Source organism: Clinocottus analis, unplaced genomic scaffold (genome assembly GCF_023055335.1).
Source record: "Clinocottus analis isolate CAN_PGR_092001 unplaced genomic scaffold, fCliAna1.0.p SCAF_3, whole genome shotgun sequence".
NCBI classification, from domain to species: domain Eukaryota; kingdom Metazoa; phylum Chordata; class Actinopteri; order Perciformes; family Cottidae; genus Clinocottus; species Clinocottus analis.
Window position 1 is genome coordinate 675,706 of NW_027176042.1, and position 23,708 is coordinate 699,413.

A 23,708-nucleotide genomic window follows, 5' to 3' on the forward strand; every position below is an offset into this window, starting at 1 on the left:
TAAGACCCTGCTACTGCTTCCAAAGGGTCGCGGAGACGGCAAGCAGACAGAACGAGGGAGACAGGATGAGATGGGCTTTGGAGAATAAAAGGCGGCTAATCCCTGCATTTGGATATGAGAAACGCGGGCCCGCAGGAGAACGCATCAAAGCCAGCGCTAAATTAGCCTACATACAGAGAGCGAGAGGAGGAGAGGAGAGGGAGAGAGAGAGGCAAAGAGAGAGGCCGCTGATTTGAGACAGTGTGAGAGGAGCAGGGAGAGGTAGTCTCCTAGGGCCCAGATTAGCAACACACACTCATTATTCTCCAGCATTGCTGTTGCACACAAACACACATGCACACCCACAGCCATGCACACAGATTAGAAACATACACTCATTATTCTGTCTCAGTGGGACGTTAAACCCTAAAAAATCCAGCACGCTTGCTGGGAACACTTGCACGGAGGCTGGCTAACGGGAGTAGCCTAGCGGGGCCCGACGCCGCCTTTGTAGCGGTGCATCGTTAGCCACACCGGGCACCAGCGCCTCGCAGAGGGTGTGCGAGGTGCACGAGGGGGTGGCGGGTGGGGGGGTTGCGTGGATGTGTGTGTGTGTGCGTGTATATGTCAGGGAAGGGCTGACGAAAGCAGGCAATTAGGACTAGAGAAGTGTGCTGGTTCAATCAGCTCCACAAGTGGAACCATCCAAAGCACATTAATAAGGAAGTCAGGCAGAGAGACAGTGTGGGTTAGGATGCTTCTTTCCGTGTGTGTGTGTGTGTGTGTGGGTGGGTGCCTGAGTGTGTGTGATTGGCTTGTCCATGGAGATCGAACAAAGAAGAAGATGCAGAGAGCGAAAGGAATATACATTTTGAGAGGAATAATGCATACACTTTCAAATTCCTGATTATTGGAAAATGCCGAATAAACATCGCAAATAAGCATCAAAAAGCTCAAACTGGTGGAATAGATATCCACACACTTACTTCTATGCACAATGACTTTCATCAGAGGATAAACCTTCGTGATTATTAACATTTGAGCGAATACAGCTAAATTTAGCATTTAGCAATATCTTAATGCAAAGGTTTGTGTTACATCATTCAAGATGCTGAGTAGTGAGACAAACTACACAGTTATGTTGCGGTTATGGAAAGTATTGTGTCATTTCTTAAAGCTCTCCACTCCAACGATGTTCAACAGAAATAACTGGATGAGAATATATGAATATATACAACAGCTGCTTCCATCAACACTCTATTACATCGGTCGAGAAATGTCTGTGATGCACAACTCGATGCAATCTATGTCAAATTAATAAGCATGCTAGCCTCGGGGTTTATTAGCATTAATGTGTGACTGACAATGTTTTCATCTCCAAGTGAAGCTGGGTGCTCTTTTTCTTTTTTTTTTAGAAAAAGCAGTAGACTGGGATGCACTTAATTAGAAGTGTGTAGTATTGTTGCACGGCAGCATGGCTCTGAATGATCTCCTTCAGCGCAGCACCTCATCTATTTGCAGAATTTGAAGAGACATATTTGATGCCATGAATTTACAGCGTCCAGACATATTTACCATAATTCTGTTAATTGAATCTTTAAGTATTCTACGGCATTTTCTTTGTCATTAGTCTGACACATTTCAGAGGTTTCTTGTTTTTTTGTTACTCGAGTCTAACGCCTCAATTCAAAAGAAAATAAATTCACGTTGAAGCGGAGGCTGTGTGCTATAAACATTACTGAATACAGGCGTTCAATGTGTTTCAATTTCAAATTAAGCTGCACTATTCAACATCAACATGTGAGCGCTTAAGCTTTACTGTTAAATAATAAGACCATGAAGGATTTATGAAGTGATTATAGTGATACAATGTCCAATGTAATGATGCCAAAGCCTTTATGAAAGATATTTACTTATTTTCTGCTTCATGCATAAAAGAGGAAAGCTGTAGAACGTCACAGCGGCTGAAAAGGATTACGCTTTGCCTCGCGTTAGAAAAGATAAGCTAGTTTACAAATACTATTTTGACAATTTCCACGCTGATACCATGTAGGAGGAGGAGGAGAAGTGTCTTCTGCTTTGTCAAAAGCTACTGGGACATAAATGATCAATATGCTCAATTATTTTGTTTGGTTAAAACATTATAACCCATTTCTTTGACTGTCTCTAACGCCGACTCATTTATTTATCTCCAATCACAACTTAATCACACGGAAAATAAATTGTACTTTTAGTTTTTATTGTTTATCATGAATTTCTCTGATAATGATAATTTTAATCCCCGGCTTTATCGCTCTCCTTCTCCTTCATCTCCTTTATCTTCTTCTTCCTTTTCTCCTCAGAGGGTAGTGGTCCATGCTGAAAGCTGCTATTTTACCTAGCAGGTTGTTTAGCCTTCCTCTCTTCTAGTCAGGCTTGTGCAGACACACTCACACATGCACACACATATGCACACACAGTAGCAATTATGGCAATCAGCAAGCCGACCCAATTAGTGTTTCCTGCTTGTTAAGCCCTAGGGGTTGGCTGCCCGACAACCTCACTTTGCATAACTTAATCTGCAATGACAGGCTGTGACACCCAGACTTCTGACCCTACGAGCATGTGTGTGTGCGTGCGCGCGCGCGTGTGTGCGTCTGTGAATGCATGTGTGAGAACCTACTAGTTGTCCAACCCATGTGTGTGGATACATTTTACATTCGAGCAAATTGCTCCCAGGCCGAGCCGGCCTCGGCCCAGCCGGTGAGCTCTGGATCCGGGGGGAGAGAGCGCTCGATCTGGGAGTGATTCTGGAGCTGCCTTGCTTCTCCTGTGGGTTTCTCTTCTGTCTCAGCTGGTTAAAGGCTGATGGACAACTCTGTTAATACACAGCTTGTGAGGAGAGGCGGTCACACACACACACACACACACACACGTACCAACAGTCATCCGCTGAGTGTAGTTAGACTCAGCTCCTGCTGCCGTGTTCAAACTCGGCTCCTCTGAGCAAGTAAAAATTTGTTTCACGGTCAAACACTTGTGCCGCTATAAAGTGTACCGGAGGCCCTCCCCCTTCTCGGTGAGTGGTTGCCCCGTGACACATGTTGCTAGGCATTAAACCTGACAGAAACCATGGTTACTGGACACAAAAGAACTATTGTGGAGGTGTGTTTGATCTCCGTTTGTGTGTGTGCGTGTGTGTGTTTGAACTCAGTGTGAACTGCATGGAGTCTGCGGAAGCTTTCTGCGAGGGGAACAAAAGCACAGTGGAGTGTGCGAGCGTGGCCGTCACCCTGATTGCAGAGAAGCCGGCAAAACAACAACTTATATCTCCTTCAGCTCTCTGAGTTTCTCTCCTCACCCTCTTTTTTAATTCTGTTTTGCCTTCTTTCGTGCCTTGACTAATTGTTTTTTTTTTTTTCCTTCTTCTTCTTGAGTTCAAAACTGGCAGAGGCGAGGAAAGCGTAGCGGGGATGTGTTTTGTACGAGTATCTCTCCGGTGCCTATTCCATTAAAGGCAGACTGATAAACAGGCTAGGATAATTAAAGGGGAGTGATAAATAGTGCTGCCTTAATTAAAGGGGAGTGATGAGGACACGTGTCGAAATGTTTTGTTAGCGGGCCGACGGACAGATGAAGGAGGAGAGTAATTGCTTTGGATTAATTATTTGGATACGGGCGCCGAGAGGGTACACACATCTCGAGGGCCCTTTCAGGATGGAGGGATGGAGAGGAGGGGGAGATGAGGAAGAGTGGAGAGTAGAAGGCTGGTTGCAAGTAAAGATTCGCTGGCATCCTTCTGCAGGCCAAAAACAGCACAAACATCAATTCGGGAGAGACGGCGGAGAAAATCGGAATTTAAGTCATGTTTACTTTGTTATTTCCATCATTATTCATCATGGGAAAGTGTTTTCCGGCAACACCTTGCTTCACACACACACACACACACACACACACACACGCTTTCGCACCTGGAAGCTGCCCAGTACAACCACGCTTCAACTGGTGTCTACTGAGAGGGTTAAATTTAAGTCAATATTGCCACATATACAATGAAATAGCTCATTGGACAACAATCAATGCGCGATGTAAAGGCTATAGCCTGACTTATCAAAGACAGCTATTGATATGTTGGTTAAAAGTAATGAGATACCAATATATCAGCAGATATGCACAGTGTTTACACAACATGTAAATTAAGTGTATGTTCCCTAAATTCATTGTTAACAATTATGACCAAGACCATGTACTTGAGGCCTCCATCGTTTATCCAACCGACTTTGGATGACACTTATGGCCGCTTACATTTAACGAAAGCCTCAACGCAGCGTCGATTTAGCGTTGATCGGCTAGTACTCGTAGCCTCGTCCTTGTGTTTAGGTGCCAGAAAAATTGAGTGACAACATTGTTCGGCTCATTTTTCTGAACCATTAAAACCACAACACGAGCCTGAGGAATTAATATGTCGGCAACAAGACAACATTTTGTTTATCAAGTGCTTTGGTTTCCGTTTGTAGTCTGTGTTGCATCGACCAATCAAGCTCAAGCACACTTTGATGAAATGCAGGTCAAAAGTGAGCATTGAGAGCAAAAGAGCCCAAAATGCTAATGCTAAATCTAACAATGATTTAGCTTGTGAAACAAACATGTCTTATAAAATTTGGTGAATCAATGTCCAATGAGTGAATGGATGAAGCATTAAGTTGTTAAATTTACCCATTTAGTGGCTAGATAGCTAGCTTGCTACTTTTCCTTTGTAGCTAGCTTGCTACTTCCATCATGCATTCATGCTACGGCAGCAGTAGTCATTGCCTTCGTCTTCACTCCATCGCAGCTAGGACACTCATGGCCGCTGTGACACTGGCTGAATTCAAGTAGCTACAACCGCTAACTGAAGCGGCTTGTCTCATTTGTGATGTAATAAACACGAAATTCATCAAAGCAATGTCGGTGCTGTGTCAAAGCTCTCGTCATATAAAAGTGGGTGTGGTTTCATTTTTAGTGGGTTGTAAAAACAAAACTAGACAGGACAAGTTACAAGACAAATGCTAATAACACTGACGCTAATACCACTACGCTACGGTGATCAAATGTTCAAATAGCGATATGGTTTCAAAACACGTCTTTCTTTTCATCACATATTGGCCTGTCCAACATCCATTAGACATTACATCACTATTAGGATAAGTGCATATAAACCTTTTGTGTTTGGAAAGCTTAATTTTTCATTTATGAGATGGTACATTATACTATTTCAATTTTTCCAGGATTACTGGTTACTGGATAGCACAAGGTCAGTCTCATTATTAGTGTATGTGCATGTGTATGTGATACGATTCAACTTCCTCCAGAGCTTGTTTTCTATGTTATTAAAGGGAAACAATAACAAATATAAAATAAAAGCTATGGTATGTTACAAATCTGTCACTGCCTCAATTAAACGTGTTAAATAAGACACTGTTAAATATAAACTCATGAGATTATATTTATATAATCCCTATATATCTAGAAAACTAATTTACTCAGTTAATACAGCAATATAAAACACAATGTTTCCTTTTCTTTATTCGTGTTGAACTGTTTTGTGTTTCTTCTCCCCATTGTCTTAGGAAAAGATATTCAACATAAAAGTACAATCTAAATCCTAAAAATCTGTTATTTGTCCGTGCACACACACACACACACACACACACACACACACACACACACACACACAGCTATAGTCCTCCGAAACAAGCCCAGAAGTCAAGTATGCGTGACCTCTTCTTTCAGCAGTGTGTGTGTGTGTGTGTGTGTGTGTGTGTGTGTGTGTGTGTGTGTGTGTGTGTGTGTGTGTGTGTGTGCGTCCCATTGAAAGGCTTGACTTCACCATTTCCTTTTTAGCAGCGGCCGTCGGGGCACTAACGCCGAACATGTACAGCACACACACACACACACACACAGTTCACCACGCATGTGCTCACACACAAAGCGTCTACCTCACCTCTCCACCTCCAGACTGTGTGTGTGTGTGTGTGTGTGTGTGTGTGTGTGTGTGTGTGTGTGAGCAGGTAGAACCATCTGTGGTGTAGATCACAGCCAGATGTCCAGAGCTCCGCCACCGGCCAGATCACCTTACATAAATACTTTACCATGTGAGGGAATCATTTAGCCATATTAATTGACGGTAAACTTGCTCTGGAACGAAGGCCCCCAGACTCCAGAAGACACACACACACACACACACAAACACACACAGTTCGGCATCACAGGTGGGTTCCTTCACTCACAGGAGCAGCGAGTGGGTAACCGGTGGTAACCGGACTCTGATCAAAAGGAAGATTGACATAAATAAAGAGCCTGCAGGAATGCATTGTGCAAACAAAATATGAGCTGGGCCCCAAAACATTCCCCGGAGGGGAGGGCTGAAGAGGAGGGGGAGGAGAGGGAGAGAGAGAGAGAGAGAGAGCGAGAGAGAGAGAAAAAAGGGCAGCTGAGTAGATTTCTCTTTTATTCCCTCTTGCACTCAAACTCTCCTGTCTTTCATTCTCAATCCTTCCAGACATGTGTGTCAGTATTCAAAGACAAAAGTGCGGCAGGTGAGAGGAGCAGAGGGAGGTGGATGTGGTGAGTTGTCGTTAATTTTTTTTGGCAGGAGCAGGCCCATCAAATTTAAACTGGAGAGATTAAAACCCGTGTACTTGGGGGCATGGCGGACTGGGTTTCACCCCTCCAGTGACAGTCTTGTGTTTTGCCACCTATTGTTGTCACTTCTAAACAGGACCAGACTTTCTTTAGCGGGGGAGTGATATTTAATCCCTGCTTACTGAACCTTTGATATGGTAGCCCATGGGCCTCTAAGGTTTGTGTACACACACACACACACACACACACACGTATATACGCACATGCACACACAACAAAAACCTGTCTGGGGAACTTCCATGTAGCTTCTGGTGTCTGTTTGTGTCCATGTAAGGCTTTAAATCTCGAGGGGAAAACAAAGTGGCATAGCCTTTGTAGATGTACACACACACACACACACACACACACACACACACAGTACTGTACACATGGCCGTAACACTACCATAAGAGGAGTTTACAGCTGGCACTGCAGGGTCACTTCGTCCAGGACTGGGACATTTTTAGGTTTTCTTTCCAAAACAGAACCAGAGACTATCACTAAAAACAGAGCGGCTCGAACCAGTGGCCTCCGCACACAAACAGACACACACAGACATACCGCTGACTTTACACAACTTAGTGCGAGTGCTGTCTCTCGGGGTCACAAGATAATGAGTATTAAAATAAACTTTTTGGTTTACAATTGCCATGTGCGTGTTTATCTCTGTGTGTGTTTTGTTTCCACATCCCTAAAAGCATCCAGGAACACTTGATGAAGAGAGAGAAGAGAGACATAATGGAAGGGAGGAAACAGATAAAAGGCAAGACAACAATAGAGAGATCACAACATCTCCCCCTGACAGTTAGTTGCAACTTCACCTCTGTGGGGAAAAACACACACTAACATACTGGCTTTCAACCGCGCTGCAGAGACACTGAGCTCTCAGTAGGGACTGAGAGGGAACCCACTGAGGGCCTGTTCATCCTGTCATGTAACGGTGTGTTTGTGTTTGGGGAATTTGTGTGTGTCTGTGTGTGTGTGCCCCCCAGCAAGGTATCCCATCCTTCCAGGTGGGCGTGAGGGTGCTGAGGGTGCAAGGGGGAGAGCGCGGATCCCCGCTGGCATCGCTCTGGGAGGAACCGCAGGGTGCTGCTATTCCCACGGAAATCAAGGAAGCAGGGGACAGGTGAAGGAGTCAGGGGAAGAGGAAGGAGAGACAGGGAAATGTAGGAGACGATGTGTGGCGAGTGAAAGAGGTGGGATCCTCGTCTCCTTCTCCTTCAACCCCCCCCCCCTCCCCCCATCCCTCTGTGCAGGCCGCTCACGGAAGAAAAACAACTTTGATGGAGAAAGAGACAGCAGAAGGCAGGAAAGGGCTGAATGAAAGGAAAGAAAAACAAGGAAAGGTAAATCTAATTACAGAGGCCAGATATGGCAGCAACGTTAGCTAACACTGAGACAATAAACACCGCTCCCATGCAACCACGCCGTGTGTGTGTGCGTGTGTGTGTGTGCGTGTGTGTGCGTGTGTGTGTGTGTGTGTGTGTTTTCATGTGAGTGATAGGGACCAGAGGAGGGCAACAGGGAAAGACGAGCCGATGTTTGTTTGTACACGGCTGTTTCTCAGGCCCTTGACACTGGCATTCCACACACACACACACACACACACACACACACATAATGGCGGTTAGGTCCGAGAACACACCCTATGGCTAACTTAACCTTCGTCTTGTGTTAAGGTCGACCTGTTTTAGGTTTTAAATGCATAATAGAAACACATACAATGTGTTTTTGACTTTGTCAGGAACCTCTATTTGAAAATAAATAAAAAATGTTTCACTAAATGATAAAACGCTCTAGTTTAAAGTATGACCTTTGTGTTTTCAGGGTCGGTTTCAACCCAGTTATGAAAATAAGATTTGCTTGATTGGTTGTTGTTTTTTTGACCTTGTAAATCTATATGTTGTGTAATGACTTGTTCTGCTTTTCATTTTGTGTTTGTATTATTAAGTTCTATTGCTGAAAAAAATACTTTTTAGTAAATATACATGGGTAGAAATGGACCCATAACGCCATAGATGTTACTATAGTTAATAATATTAAAGTGAAAAGATAAATAAAACAAATGTATTTAGGAGATGTGTTCTAATAACCCTCAGTAATAGACAGATAACACAACAACCTTTTATTTATCTATTGGAGTCTCTTGAGGTTCATTTCACAATTTTTTTTAAATTGAAATGGAGGGCTATCCTGGCAAAGAAAAGGCCCAGAGGCCAAAAATATTTAAACATACAACAATATGTTCATGCATAAGGAAGCCTAACAAGGTAACCAGGAGAGCAGAAAAAACTTTGACGATGGATCATTGTTTTTACAGCTGATTTAAGACATGGGTCAAAACCAACACCTTAACACCAGAGATGCTAACAGAAAGCTAGCACAAGAGATACTAACAGAAAGCTAACACAAGAGATGCTAACAGAAAGCTAACACAAGAGATGCTAACAGAAAGTTAACACAAGAGATGCTAACAGAAAGCTAGCACAAGAGATGCTAACAAAATGTTAACACAAGAGATGCTAACAGACAGTTAACACAAGAGAGGCTAACATAAAGCTAGCACAAGAGATGCTAACATAAAGCTAACACAAGAGGCACTAACAGAAAGCTACCACAAGACATGCTAACAGACAGTTAACACAAGAGATGCTAACATAAAGCTAACACATGAGATGGAAACAGAAAGCTAACACAAGAGATACTAACAGAAAGCTAACACAACAGATACTAACAGAAAGTTAACACAACAGATGCTAACAGAAAGCTAACACAAGAGCTGCTAACAGAAAGCTAACACAAGAGATGCTAACAGAAAGCTAACATAAAAGATACTAACAGAAAGCTAACACAACAGATACTAACAGAAAGTTAACACAACAGATGCTAACAGAAAGCTAACACAAGAGATGCTAACAGAAAGCTAACACAATAGGAAGGTTAAGTCATATAAAACACAGACAAACTTAACTCAAACAAAAACAGACACACACAACCTTATTTTTGGGGCTTTCTCTGTAAAGCAGAGCTCGTGGTGACAGAGAGGAATCTCCAGTCAACATGCCGACCTTGATATGCAACAAAGAGCATGAGAGGAGAAGGTCTGCAGGGTTTGAATTCATGCTACTCTGTGCAGGTCGGAAACACAGAGCTTTCATGACAACGTGAGTAACTGTGGTCTTCTAGATTTTGATTTACCAGTTATTTAAAACCGTCCAGACAGTTCTCTTTACCGCCATGCAGCTCAGAACAACAGTTCATATAACATTCATTATTCAATGATGCTGCCAGCACACTCAGGATCAACTCTGAGACCAGAACAGTAGGTAGAAGTCCTCTCTCAGGAGATGAAGTACACATTTAATGTTCCTGTGATGAAACTATTGTTGCATATCCATCAATGATCATGTAGCTGGTGGCCATACACTGTCCAGAGTTAAAGAATAGAGAGTAAAGTGGAAGTAAAAGTGACTCCATCCTGAGCTGTGAACCATCATGTGACTGGAAGAGAGCGTTGAAAAGGCACAACAAGCCTTCATAGAGGTCATAAAGGAAGGAAAATAGTCTTTAAATGTGTGCCATTCAGGGAAGGAGCATTTCAAGCAAAAATACAATTTGATAATCACTGAGAACTATTTGATAATGTCACTAAAATCAAGGGCAACTACATTTCAGACAATAGTCGGATAAACTATTTGTGTTTAAAAAATGTATAAATCTGGACTGATCCCTGATCCCAATTAGGACTTTAAATGTTTTTTTGTACATCTAAATGTAGCAAAACTCCACTAGATCACATTGTGGTGTGTATGTGGGTTGGTATCAGTAATCTTTTATAACATTATAGTGAATAAAAAGATACGAGGAGATATTGGATTTGGGGAGAAAAATGCTGTTTCACAGTGTGGACCGTCATTATTATTAAAAGTCAAATAATAAATCTAACATGTATGTCGCAGCCTTCTTCTCTGCATATGTCCGTAAAGCAAAAGAGCAGTTTCAGAAAATGCTAAAATAAGGTTTCATTAATTACACTCGTCACGAGCAGTATCCTCATTAAGAAGGACGTGAACGTTGCGTCACTAAATTACAACACACACACACACGTTACACACATGCATGCTCGCCATTTAAACGCTGTGTTGTGCGTCGTTATGTTTGCTGGCGGTTTGAGCTTGAATTCTGAAATGTAGTCATTGATTTCATGTTGTGTCAACGCAATGGGAAATGATCCACAGCTTAGTCCACATCGACTTCTGCTGCGCCGACTGTGTGAAGGCAACTCAGTATTGATAAATGTGGGTTGCCAATTAAAGTGTGAAACTGTAATTAACATTGCTTTGAAACATGACATTTCCCGTCTGTGCCCACTATGCCTGCCGTATGTCATCGCTCGCTCTCTCTCCTCTCACACTCATTCCTCCCTTTAACGCTCGCATGTGTTCACAGCAGGTTTTACTCAATAACACCTGCCTGCTTTGTGAGCGCGTGCACGCATGTGTGTGTGTGTGTGTGTGTGTGTGTGTGTGTGTGTGTGTGGCAGACACTGGGACCCCCGGTCTAACATAAACACTTGTGAGAGGAGCTTTTTATACAGCCAGACATTCAAAACAAACCTCCGCCTCGACCGCTATCTGTCTACGTAGACGAGAGAGAGACGTTTTAAAAAAGGTGCTTTTACCGCACATCAGAAATGTAATGCCTCACAGATTTGGTGAGCCAGTCTCTACACACACACACACACACACACACACACACAGTCAACCGAACCCTGGTACCCCATCCGAGAGGTCAGAACAAGGAGGGCGAGGGGGGGTGGGCAACATACCGTTGTATTAGTGCACTTTTACCGTGGATGAGGAATGGCCATAAAAGGTAAAACCATCCCGCTCGGACCTGCTTACTGTAAACAAGCAGAGAGGAAAGTGGAGCGGGTGAGAGATGCCGTCTGGAGAGGTGCAGAAAATGAAGTAAGAGGCGAGGAGAGGAAGAGGAGGAGGAGGAGGGAGAAGGCTGGCAGAGGCCGGGGGAGGCCAGAGTTTCATTTTTCGTTAACTTTGCAGAAAAAGATGTCGAAGAACTCGATGAAGGCAAATTTCCCGAAAAGAATTGCAATTTTGAACAATCAATTACTATTATTTTGTCCATACGTGATTTTCCACCACATATTTTCAACCTATAAACAGCAAAATGTAGCCAGCTAATAGCTCCCCTGACTTGGATTATTACTCATATACAATATAGATATGTATTGTTCATGTTTATGATAATGGCTGCGACAATTTTCCTTAAAAGTTCAGAGATTAAAACAAGAAAAAAGTAACATAAAAAAATTCATCCCTGCAAGGTATATCATTATATTTCTCTCTCTCTCTCTCTCTTTCTCTCTCTCTCTCTCTCTCTCTCTCTCTCTCTCTCTCTCTCTATATATATATATATATATATATATATATATATATATATATATATATATATATATATATATATCTCTTTCAATATTTTATTTTTTTGGGTCGGTATATTTATCCTAAATTCACTGCATGTTATGCAAATGAGGAATTATAAAAACATCATTTCAGAACTAAGTTAGTTTGACTAAACTAACTACTGTAACTGGAAATGTTTAATGGTAATATATATGTGTGTATATATATATATATATATATATATATATATATATATATATATATATATATATATATATATATATATACACATTTCTAGAATTTTACATTTGAAAGGCAGTTTTTTCTCAGACTCACAGAAATCTCCACGCTAATATTTTCTACATAATCCAAGCTTTTGAATATCATTAATATTCTGAAGGTTTTTACTGAGGCGTTTGTTCATTTATCATTCAAAGAATACATCAAAAAGAACTTGTTTTACATACATACATTCATGTGAACAATATCCATATACAACAAATAAGATCCACAGATATATTTCTGATGCACATATACATCTTTCAAGTTATAAAATAAATATAATAAAAATCGTAAAATGCATGTATTTAACAGGATTTAAAAATGTCATCTTTTTTTTGGACTATATATACACATCACTCTATTCAGCCAATCAGATGTCTCATTCATTTTCAACCAATCATGTGTCATTAAAGTTACCAGGGCCTTCACAAGAACAGTCGACCCTCATGGTTTTCAAGAATTGTTAAACAATATTTTATTGTAATTATTTTCTTCCTCCCCTCTATATGGATTTTAATACTGCATCTGGATGAATTAAATGTGTATTGTTGGTCATGCTTAAAAAAATATGACTGCTTACAAGACACCAGACCTTCATTATATTAAAATAAATTCCTAGATCATTCACAGAAATATGTATAAAAAATCCCACAGCTCACACACTCCTCACTTTTCCTCCTGAATATGTCGACATCACCGCTCAAAGAACACAAAATAACTGTACAACTAAAGATCTTTGACTCTTTCCGACTTTGAGACACGCTTGTATAATATTTTGTGTACATTTTCTACAATTTACATTACTCCTCACTGACACACTCATGTTGTCTGGGAACACATGTCCGACTTTATCTGGACTCTGTTGCCCATGTTTGTCATTATTCAATGCAACAACAAAAAGAAAAGCACTCAAACATTCCTTTAAGACTGCTCTTTCCTCTGCAGGTAGCGAGTGTGTCTGTGTGTGTGTCTGTGTGTGCGTACATTTTGATTAAATGTGTCTGGTGTGAAGGGCGTTAGCCGCCTGCAGCTTCAGGTTCCTACAACAACAACACTGTTCAGTTACTGGACGGAGCTTTTGGCCAAAACCGTGCAGAACAAAAACTAGTTTTTTCCAAATCTCTCTCTCTCTCTCTCTCTCTCTCTCTCTCTCTCTCTCCGTCATCTTTCAACGCCTGTATTGGATTCTTCCTCAGAGTGTGTTTTTACTTCTCTCTGGAGACAGAAAGACAGGTTGACTCAGGGCGAGGTGGGGTACAGTGAGACGTAAATGTGTGCCTTTGTTCAGCCTCCTAATTCACTTCACAGGCACAATTTCACCAATTTCCCCTCTTTGAATGCAAATGAATAGATAGAAAGATAAATAAATAACTCACCCTTCTAATAATTAAATTGCATTGACCAAAAAGCATTAGATTTGAGAGAAGTAATAGCTTTTAGGGGTTGTTTTTTTGTTTTTTTTCATCTCAGTTCTTCGCAGCTGAAAAGGCCTGGCCAAGACACACACACACACACACACACACACACACACACACACACACACACACACACAGGTTGGCCAGGGGCAACGTAACAATGCAAAGTGGAAAAACATGAGTCGGGGCTGTTGAGCGTGGAGGGAAAAAAGATGTCTTCAAATAATTAGAGTAAACCACAGCAAATGAAGAGATGCATCGCGGTGGAGGAGGATGAATGAGAGATGAATGGAAGCAAAAGGGTGAAACAGGGAGAGGCTGATTTGCGTAATCCCATCGTGGAAATTGACTTTTAAATGCAATATTCAATTTCCGCACTCCTGGATGCGAGAGAGAGAGGGAGCGAGAGGGGCGAGAGCCCAGCTTTTTTCGTTAATAATAATAACAAAATAATGTACTTGAGACATAAAAGCGGATGGAGAAGTGAGAGTAGGCGAGCTCCGGCGGCACAGAGACGCACAAACAAAGTGCGACAGCCTTCGCTAACAAAGCTGGGGGGGAATTAGTTCCACCTTGGCCTTTCGGGTTTCACAATCACAGGCAGGAAAACTCTGGATTTCAAAAGGTGCATGTACAACAGTCACCACAGATATGCAGAATAGATGACAGACTATTAATATTAGCAATTCACACATAGAGGCTCTGTGTGTCTGGAAGGAGTGTGAGGGATGAAGCTTTTCAAGGTGATGGAAAGGTGTCTGAAACGTGCACATTGTGGAAACATAGTACATATTGTCTTAAATATATGGTACATATTTAGTTTGAAAACAAAAACTGTTGCACTTTTATTTTTTCATTTGAATACACCCCATAAAGCTTATGGTCTGTAGCATGAAGTCATTCCTCAGTCCCATGACAGACAACATTTCTACTGAAAAAATGATCACACAAAATTTGTTTTTTAGACATTTATTTACCATTTTATTCACATATTTCACTGCTTTTGTGAACCTAGAACCTTTAGTAAACCAATTTCTAGCACCAAAACCATTCAACCACCTGAGTAAAGTTATGTTTTCACAAGAGATATGAAGAATTTACAAAATCAAGATTACATTTTTCAGCTTTCGGGTCATATTATCTCCTTACACTTTTGGCTTATGACAATAGTCTATCTATCTAAATATCTAACCATATATCTAAATATCTATCTAACTATCTATCTAACTATATATCTAAATATATCTATCTATCTACATATCTATCTAACTATATCTCTATCTATTGTCAGTTTAAACATAACAGTTATAATCAATAAATACTCTAATAATTAATAAATGTTCTTCTCTCATATCAATAACAATAAGGATGGATTTGTCCAGGCTCCGGTCCTATTACTGACTCCTTGTTCACTGACTTCATTATTTTTGGTGTAAAAGCTAAAAAACACAACAGTCTGTGGACCTTGTCGACCACCTGCTATAAACAAAATAGATCAGCAACGATCAGCCGTTAAATCCTGTGATCAGGATCTCCAAAACTTATATTTGCTCCTTGTTTTCATGTCGATCTGATCTGTGATCCGATCCACGACCCCGATGTGTGAAACCGACCCAACGGTGAGTTCATGATCCGTTCACCACGACTGATGAAGATCAGAACAGGATGCAGCAGAAGTGACTTTGAAGGAAAGGATCAAACCTGAAAGGAACAGAAACAAACAACACACTGATAATTGTGTCACATTTACCATAATGGCTGCCGAGACTGAAATGTCCAGAGTTCATGTAAGTGGCACAGTATGGATATGTAAATGCATATCAGCATGCTCTCGGCATACATTTAAAAAAAAAAAGAAGCTAATAATAAATTCAAAAATCACTTTAAAGGTAATGAGGTCAGAGATGCTAAAAGAGGGGAGTGTCACAGGATGGAGGGCGTAAGGACCCGAACGCAGACAATCCTATAAAGAATATTTAATCCCAAGAAAAACTAGGAGAGGATTCAAAAAGACAAAAAGGCAGGACCAGGACCAGGACCAGACAGTGTCACACAGTACAACTCGACAAGGTGACAGGAGACAAGGTAACGAGACACAGGTGGTAATAACGAGGCAGCACAGGTGAAGACAATCAGACAATCAGGAGCCGCACACACACCATCAGAAACAAGGCATACGGCGGCAGGAAGTACCGAGACACAGAGGAAAAACTACATAGTGAAACAGGAAGCCACCCAACACCCTGACAGGTAGTTTGCTTTTGTCCCTTCAGGGCTTCAGATGGAAGAGCGTCACTGCGTCATAGCACAGGAGTCATATTAAAAATGACTAAATGTACAGTTACAGAATTGTGATTCAACCGAAAGTCGGTCCACACGAGCTTTAACAAAAGTCTTCCACATGTGTGATCGTGTGTTTATTTCCAGAAGCAGCAGTTTGTGTGGCATTAAGAAAAGAGGAAGCAGGTAGTTTACTGAGAGCTTAACAGGATTTGAAGAGACAAAAAAATTACACCTTCTGGAACAAACAAAGGCATTATGAAACCCATGAAACTCCAATCCGACAAAAACTGGAGGCACGGAAACATTTTTCTATTCTTTCACCAAGCGAGGTGCAAAAAAATAAATCCACATCAATGACTGCTCATCGACAAAGATGTCCTAGGAAGGCAAATTAAAGGGGAGCTCTTAGTTAGACGACTTAAAACTGCTTATACAGTATGTTCCTATTTTACATACCAGCAGCACTCGGGAGCTTTTCAGCACTTTCATTTCTGTATAAAAACACACGGGTACAAACACATGATGTGAACAGACATGTCCACTGGAGAGGAGATACGTTCCAACTGGGGTCTGTACCTCTTTCCCCGTGTTCAAGTAGTCCTATGAACCCCAAATGAGTTTTTATACTATAACATATTTTATAACATCCAGCAGGATCCTGAGCAAGATTTGCCAAAAATCCGTCCTCGAGCGGTCACAAAGTTTTTCCAACTCCATGGTCCAGGGCCTTAACAACATCCCACATACTAAAAACACACCTTTTTAGAAAGTTTAAGACCTGAGGAATCAGAATCCATATTGGGAAGGTGTCTTAGTTTATGAAAAACAATGTGTCGTTCGGTTCAAAAATAGAAAAGTTACTTGTTCTATGTGAAAACATTGTTGGATTTTTGCGTACTGCGGCTTTAAATCTTCAAGAGCTTCTGCTGGTGCTCTACGAACAGGAAGCAGAAAGAAGCTGCGGCCATCTTGTGACTTTACAGTTACTAATAGGGGGTTTTCAAAAGGACACGGATGGCTTTGTTAGATATCTACAAGCCTCACGGTGACGTGGATGTGTTTGTGAGTGAAATGTGACTTTGTTAAGGGGAACTTACCAGAAGTTTAGTGAACGGTTACGGTCGCTGCAGCAAGTTAGCTAAGTACGGAAATTTAACAGTATTTTTTTAAACATTGGTATATTCTCACAAGGGTTACAGTATTGTCGCACTTTAAATAAAGTTAATAAACTTTGTGGTAGCTGAGATAATTAACTTTATTGTAGAAAAAAAAAGACTGAAAATCAGGCTTGGTGACTCTGAGCCCTTCAGGCGCCGAACTGTGGTCACTTGTGAATTTGACAATGACTACATTAAGGATAGAAGGTAAGTGTTTTATTGAAAAGTAGTGTCACTATCCAGTGCAATTCAGGTCCCTCTCAAAGTCTGGTTATTCTTGTGTTTTCAATAAACTCGGAGGATTACACAGTCTTTTATGTGATAAGAAATTCCCCTATGACTAAGGCTCATAGAAGTCCTTTTCAAAACACAATGGACTTTCAAAAAAATGCATTATTAAGTTTGAAACAAGCCTGTTTTCTTAGTTCTTAAAAAGTTAGTGTGTGATGTTGAGCGCTTTCAGCTTCTTTCACACCAACAGAGCCTCAGTGTCCTTTTATTTGCAACAATCATCTGCAATGGGAGGTTGTTCATGTCAAGAACCTTGGCTGCAAACATTCCTGCTGTTTGCCGTTATTATTTGATGAATTCATGTCAGTTAAAAGAATATTTAAGGCGTGCACAGATTCACTGCATATTTCAATCACGGATAGTACATGAAACCACCCGAGTCCTTCAAAATAAATCCCTAAAAGGTTATTTGTAAGTATTTTTAGGATATGGACGTATGTGGAGTGATGTTTTTTTATGATTAAGGTCCACTCCTATGAACTATGAGAAACATAAGTGGATCTGAAATTGTGTATCATGTTAAGATAAAATCACCAGCGTGGAACATCGTTTACTTAAGAAAAACATTTGAATCAATAGTTTTGATTCAGTTGAAAGAATGTTTCTTCTGCAGTTATCCAATACATATCCCGAGGTCATGTTGTCAATTCAACTTTGACAGAAATGGATCTCAAAGGGAGTTTCATTGGCATCTGTATTTTATTCATGTCTCTAAGTTAATTAGACATTCTTGGAATTTGAACAAAAGCTGTATCTTTTATTTTTTTTACATAAGCTGTTTTGAAACTAATTTAATTTGAATAGACGGTTCTGTTGAAAGATGTGGTGGCGCAGAGTTGACACTCAAAAGCAGGTGCATACTTGGCGTCACACACACACACACACACACACACACACACACACACACACACACACACAGTTCTAGCTGCAATCATTGTGTATATGGAGTGTCAAGAAACCCATGGGTTGCTCTGAGGGACGAGGAATTCCAAGACAATACACTAAACGGCGTACACCTCATCACTCTTGACTCCACACACACACACACACACACACACACTCACACTCACACACACGGGCCGATCACCGACGAGGACCGATGTCGTGAAAGGAGTCAAACAAAGGAGTGAAATATGAAGACAGGAGGAAACAGAGAACCAAAATAAGAGAGGAGGAAGCAGAGGGATGGAGGACAGGATGAAGCTGACAGATATTAAAACAGCCAGAACACACCGAGAGAGCTTTCCCCTTCCTGAGAGCTAATATACAGAGATTAGTGTGGGGGGGAGGAGGAGAGGGACGCGACGAGAACGTCTTTAAGTCTCGGGAGAAAAAAAAAAATCTTAAAACTGCACAAAAAAAAAAGAAAAACTTCTTTAAACCCTAAACCTGTCTTATCAGCCGGCAGCCTCTCTTCTCACAATTTCTAATTCTGATATTCGAAAAACGTATTCTGCCTTTTTTTAAAGTGGCATTCAACACATGATTTATTTCACGTTAAGAACATTTTAGGACGACACCGCCGCTATTAAAATATGCAAACATATAAATCATAGTGCACTGCTGTTGCAGTAAAATCCCTCTCTAAGCCGCAGTGAAAATAAGGCCTCCCTCCTACCCCTCCACCCACACCCCCACCCTAACCTCCAGCCAACAAATAAAGGTGTAATTGATGTGCATTGAGTTGCCAGTTCGAGGTTGTCTTATGTCTCGGCGGGACGCTCATGGCAGCGGAGTCTCACTGACTATTTTTTGCCAGTTGTGTTAACCTGGCAAGGGACTCAAGGTAGTTTTGAGACATGTATCTTTTTTTTTTTACACTGTCTAGCTCACTGCACACACACACACACACACACACACAACCCCAGCCTTCCAGTGTGTGGAGGTGGGGGGAAACTAATATTTCTCTTGAGAGAGATTGATGTGATCTGTTCAGCACTTCATTGTTTGAGGACGATTTGAGCGAACAGCCTGTTCTCAGCAGACCTGGCCGCCTGCGTGTGTGTGTGTGTGTGTGTGTGTGTGTGTGTGTGTGTGCGCGTGTGTGTGTCCGCTCCAGTGTCTGTGTGAGTCAACAGCAGACCATGAGCATTAAGGAAAGAAATTGCTCTATTATTTTAGCGACTGCAACAAATCAGTCGCTTCACCTTTGTCCCTCTCGATTGTCGGAGCGAACGCGGACAAACTCAGCCGGCACACGCGGGACCGGCTGCTTGTTCGTGCGCTGCATAAGCCCAGCCGAGTGAATAGACCCTTTCACATCCACAGATAAAGGGATGAAGGGTAATAAAATGTGTATACTTTATTCGCTAATACACTTGAGCTGTCCTTTCATGCGATTCACCCGAGCCGTCTCCGAGGGGAAACGGCAATACGCCGACGCTCATGATGTATTATCAGACCGACGGCACATAAATAGGACAGAAAACTTAACTCGGGGTGTTGCTTGAGATGTTTACCTAGAGTGCTGCCGTTATATAATAACAGACTTCCTCTGTCTAATCAGAATTGGTCGCTCACCCAAGCGATGGTTTGAGGACATCATCGTAGCCGCGGAGCATGTAGCACAGATGATAACATTTGTCTTGACACTGCCTTTTGGCACCGAAATGCTCTTTTGCAATGTAAAATACTCTTTGGCGGTGAAACACAAAACACACATTAGTAAAAAAAAAAAAAGCAGCGATGTCTAGAGGTCTGGTGCAATAATGTGTTAGTAAGTGTACAAACAAGTGATGAATTATAGCATACATCATGTCTGCAGCTAGCCGAGCGTATGCTAATCATATTGCAATGTTTGGTAATGCTTCTGCAATAAATATAGTGCAACAACCGAAGATGAGCGGTCTCCAGAAGAAAGAGAGCACCTTTTTCTTTTTTTTTTTAAAGCGAATGAAGCAAAGTGTCGGTTGCAATCTTGTCATTCGCTCTGAATGGAATATTTTTAATAGCCACCAGAGAGCCCGACGATCAGCTCATCAGCGTGAATAATAAGAGCAAAGCTACACCGTGACGGACAATGCGACTATTGATCTGTAGACTGTGAAGCAGGAGTTTAAAACGTTGACTAAAAGAGGAAATACACAGGAGAGGGTTCCCGTTCAGGGTTCAGCTTTCAATTTCTGACAGACAAACTCTCCGCCGTGTCACTCAGGTGGCATTATTCCAAAAAATTAAAAGCGGCTTGATGAATAGGTGTCATGGGAGTAGACGGAGGGGCCGACCTGCATCCCCGTGGCGTGTCTGCAAAGAGAGAATGGCAGGTCATTGAGTCATCCCTGTGCAAACCAGGAAGTGTAGGACTCACGTCCGTGGATGGACCCTTCCCTTTGAGAACAATGGAACCATTTCTGAATTGATTTCCAGCAACAAATGTGCCATTTTGTCTCGAGAAAGCAGCTCGGATTCGACACATGTCGAACATATTCTTGTGGAGAGTAAACGCTTCTTAATGAGCAACTTTATGTCGTTACAGCGTTGCACCGTCATCCTATTGTACTCTATAATGAGCAGACGACAACACGCAGGATAAAAGCTGTCTGGTTCGTTAGGGAAACCATATTTAAAGTCACATGACGAATGATCGACTCTTATAAAACGGTTAGCTTGCTCGCTGTGTCGCTCAGCAGCTTTGGCGAATGCTTCAAAGTCGTCACATCTGTTTTGCTTTGAGTCGAGTCGGACTGTATTTGATTGAGACAGATGTTCAGCCAGAGTCAAACACGAGTCTAGCTTTGCAATCAAGAGTGTTTAGATGTTCAGAGATAAGTGGAGATAAAGAGGAAGGCTGTGCCTATGCACGCTGCATAATCCATTAGCAGATTGCAACTGCATGACGTTTATTTGGGAGACACATTTTTTCAGATTGCACCTTTCGCCTGTTGATTTTACGGGCTCGTCTGAGAGATATTGGAAATTATTGCAAATGGCGTGATGTAAAAAATGCAAGGAGATAATCAAAAATTCAAACAAAAAACGTATAGTAGGAGATAGTGACCCTCTCCCAGGACACAAATGAGTGCTACTTTGCATCAAGGATGTATTTAGTTTGTTGCTTCTTTTGTTTTCCACCTTTTCTTTCTTCTCTTTGTACAGAGAAGAAAAAGGATGTCTTTATCGTCTCATTGTGAGCGATCACAGTGGCACAGCAGTGAGATCTGGGATCAACAATCTGCTCATTCTCACGGCACAACAACCGCAGGATGGAACAACAACAACAAAGATGTATTCACGAACAACAAAGAACACAAAAGAGCATTGTGGTTTTTAACAAATCAGTAACAAAGACATGTGGACTGAATTAAAGAGTTGTCTTCAAGGTGGTACGCAACAACAAAAAAGCAGCTTGTAAGTCAAAGCTGCTGATGTAGCAGCAAATATGTTCGTGACCAATCAGCCATAAACAACAGCTGAATAGACACAAGTGTGTACTGTGTTGTCTGTCATGGTGAGGTGGTGTTGTTCTGCTGCTGTGTGCATTATTGTCTGATGTGTACAGTGCTGCGAAATGTCCCTTTGGGGACAGTAGAGTGTAAAGTCTAAGTACGTTTTAAATGGTTTTGATGGTCAAATCTAAATAAAAATGTATCACTCTGTCATATTTCCACTCTCTGCTTAAATACTTTAACATCCTCGGTCCAAATTGCAACAGAAATGTCATTTAACTGGACTAAATAGAACTGACGTGAGATTTGTTCGCCCTTTGGAAGAATTTTGAAATGTGATGTGTCACTTTCCGTCAATGCCTTCATGAAAAGTGCTTATGATGCCTCATAATGCCGCATGAACGGCCCGTCAGGAAAAAGGGTGTGTACTTTGTTCTTTTCTCAGACGCTTCACGGTAATGAGACGCGTCAGATTCCATCAAGCGGAAGAGGACAGGTCCACATTACAGATGCATACATCACTGCTCTCATTTCAACGTAATAACACCTGTCGGGCCTGATGAGGGGGGAGCCATGATGGCTCAGTCTGTGAGACACACACACACACACGCATATAGAAAGTAGACACATGTTTAGTACACACACACATACACAGACACAAATTAGTCAAATCATCAAACATATGTAACAAGCGACAGGATCCACTGTAAAGCAAACCTGCGTTTTTTGTCTAAACTGCACAACAATAAAGACACACACACATTAGAAGGAGAAAATGAGTGTCGTCCATCTCCATTATACTTGTGTGTGTGTGTGTGTGGTGTGTACGGTGGCTCTGTCTGTGGAGGCGTTGATTTTATGTGTGCGATGCCTCTTCTTTAGCAGGAGGAAACGTAATCACTGAAGTAATTTGTCCCATTTTACACGGTGACAACCAGCAGTTTATGAGTTAGCGCAAGGCAAAAATAATGCAGACAAATGTACAAATAAATCCAGCCTTCACGAAGGCTATAACCTTCCGCTTTTGTTTAAAATGTTCAAATTAGCTGTAAATTGGCTGTAGTTTGTGGTATGACGATGCACATGTCATAGATTCTGCAATGCAATACTATGATAGAGGTGTAATCTGATACTCTAACAGGGTAAGTAAGTCAATCTAAGCAAGTGAAGGTTATTTCATGGCGCCTTTTATTAAACCAGAGCACAAAGAGCTTCACAGGAATACAAAATATAAGAAATATATATCACCATAAACAGTAAAAGAGGCACAGGAATAGATCAGTATTGAAAATGTAAAAGACAAGTAAAAACAGTACCGGCTCTTCAGGTTTATATCAAGTGCATCTATCAAATAATTACTTACACACTCATCAGTATGGATCCCATGAAGGCGATAAAGTCTACGATATAATTACTCATAATTCACTGTTTAAATATACAGCACAGCTTAATGACAAACAAGGAAGAAGAGATTCTCAGAAGAAATAGCGAACGTTTCTGTGGCTCAATAAATAGATGCAGAAGTACTCACAGGCCTGCAGGCTCGGCCTCCACGTCCGTCTGTGTGGACACTAGCACACGACAACACGACAGCTCGATGTCACGGCAAACAATATGTTACATGATACGACGTCTGGTGTTTCCTACGGCAATTCTGTCTCCTAAAAAATTAAGGATGTGGTCAGAAATGTTCTGAACACACCTTCTGTGCTTGTGGTCTTCAGACCGTACCCGTTACTGGCCTCACACCGCTATGCTAACAGTCTTCAGACCGTACCCATTACCGGCCTCACACCGCTATGCTAGCAGTCTTCAGATTGTACCCGTTAGCGGCCTCACACCGCC